Below are 2,509 nucleotides of genomic sequence, written 5' to 3' on the forward strand. Positions count from 1 at the left end.
GGAGCCCATGGAGGGGGTGACCTCGTCCTGCAGGACACCAGCCAGGCAGCCCGGGTGGCTGTTCTGCTCAGCTCCTTCCTCCCTGCTCCCAGAACCCACAACCCCCTCATTTCAGGATCGCCCCAAGCACCAGCTCACCCAGGAGCAGCAGGTCCCTTCCACACCCCCAGGACCCTCCTGCAGAGACCCCTTTCCTCTCTGCTGGACTCCATTTCCAGCAGACACCTGGTGAGTTGAAATCCCCCATGAAAACATGGGCTGGAGATGCTGAAGCTTCTCCTCTGCTTCTTCATGCTGCTTGGGGGTTGGTCCAGGACAGAGTCCCACCATGATACCTTCCTCCCTGAGTCTTGCCCACCAACACTGGACCCTCTCCAGCCACTCCCAAACTTACTTGAGGATGAGGGGAAACAGCCTCAAGTTGTACCAGGGGAGGTTTAGGCTGGATATTAGGAAATCTCCATGAGCTCCGTGTTCTTCTTGTGTTGGGGGCTCCAGAAACAGACTCAGTACTCAGTCCTGCCAGGGACAAAGACCTGGGCTGCTCGTGACTCTTGCTCTGAGGGCCCTGAGGCTACAGTGGAAGCTTCAGGTGTCTGGGGGGTTTCTGGTGGGATCCAGTCTGTGAGGAGAAAATACAGATGGAAGAGTCTCATCCTCCACCTCCTGGGTGTTCATGTGTCATGTCACACCGTGCCAAGTCCCCAGCTCTGATTACTGGTCCCTCAAGTTGCCCTGGGCCAACTGTTCACAAAGCTCTGCCACCTACAAGTTAAAAGTACCTCTTCCATTCCCTCCTTGGGGTGGAACTGCAGTTAATTCCTTGACCCAGGAAGATCTGCAGAAAGGCTGCTTGTCTGCAGACTGCTGGATGTTGATGGCCTCTCTTGCAAGCTGCAGGACCCTCCTCTGCTCTTGGAGCAGAGGGTGTGAGGTGAAGGTGACCACAGCCACCCAGAAGGAAGACTTTCTTGCTTTGGTTTCCTCCCTTGATGAGTTTTCCCTTCTGCTCCTGACTATTTAGTTGCAGTCACCCCACAGAGATCACCCCACCCTCACAGTCTTCCAGAGGTCACCAGATCAGTGGATCCCTGAGCAGTTCATCACCCGTTCCCATCCTGCAAAGGTGTACTCAGGTGAAAAAAGGTTGTTTCTGCTGACCCTGTTTTTGAAATTGGCCCCTTTCTCCTCTCTCCCTGCTCCAGGGGAGGGGGACAGTCCTGGTTCCAGGGCCCATTCAGGGCTGGCTCCAGGTGCAGGGGGATGGCAATGGCCAGAGAGGGGGACTGTGCATCAGATCTGGCCAAGCCCAGTCATAGAGTCATGGAATCATTTAGGTTGGAAAAGGCCTCTAAGATCACCCAGTCCAAACATTCCCCACCCCTGCCCCGTGTCCCTCAGCACCATCTCCAGGGCTTGGAAACCCCCCCAGGGATGGGGACTCCCCCCCTGCCCTGGGCAGCCTGGGCCAGGCCCTGACAACCCTTGCCAGGGAGAAATTGTTCCCCAGATCCAACCTCAACCTCCCCTGGCACAACTTGAGGCCGTTCCCTCTTGTCCTGTCGCTTGTTCCTGGGGAGCAGAGCCCGACCCCCCTGGCTCCAACCTCCTCTCAGCAGCTGCAGAGCCAGCAGGTCTCCCCTCAGCCTCCTTTGCTCCAGGCTGGACACCCCCAGCTCCCTCAGCTGCTCCTCACAAGTTCTCCAGCCCCTTCTCCTCCTGCTCCAGCCCCTTCATCCCGCCGAGGCACAGCCAGAAGCTGGTGCACAGCAGGAGATGAGGGATCTAACCCAGCATTCCCAGGAAGATGTGGAGGAGCAGGAGATGACTCAGTGCCTGGAGCAGGGGAGCTGCAGAACTGCTGCCTGTTCCACTGTCAGCTCACAGGTTGCAGAGGAGCAGCAGCTGAGCCCGTGTGGAGGTGGCTGCTTCCCAGGAATCCCACACCTCTGTTCCCGGTGTTCCCAGCAAACAGACCAGGAGAGCACAGACACCCACGGGAAGGAACGGCTGTTCTGGGAGGTGAGGACACCACAGAGAACCTGGAATGAGAGACGGAGCCATTCCTGAAACTGCTCGGGAGGTGCCCCTGCCCATGCAGGGGTGGGACTGGATGAGCTTCAGGGTCTTTTCCACCCAAAATAATCCCATGACTCAACGTGTGGGTGATTCAGGGCTCCTGAGCAGCAGAAATGGGGCAGCACCAGCACCTCCCACACAGCCCAGCACCGGTGGGGATGGTCTGGGGTCACTTTTGGTGCTGAGCAGAGAAGCTCCTGCCCCAGACCCTGTGGCAGAGGGCTCTGCTCGTGGCCAGAGACCCCGGGGTGCTGGGGCAGGTCCGGGGTGTCCGTCTGTCCCTGCTGGCAGCTGGGGGGGGGCTGGAAGGAGAGAGCAGCAGAGCCCGGCTGGTAAAATAGAGACTACATGCTTTATTGGATTGAAAAGTTTTATGAAATGACCCAAAAAAAAAAAAAAAAAAACCAAAAAAAAAAACCCCCCCCCCCCG

This window comes from Chaetura pelagica, unplaced genomic scaffold, assembly GCF_000747805.2.
Source record: "Chaetura pelagica isolate M959 unplaced genomic scaffold, ChaPel_1.0 scaffold802, whole genome shotgun sequence".
In the NCBI taxonomy this organism is placed as follows: Eukaryota; Metazoa; Chordata; class Aves; order Apodiformes; family Apodidae; genus Chaetura; species Chaetura pelagica.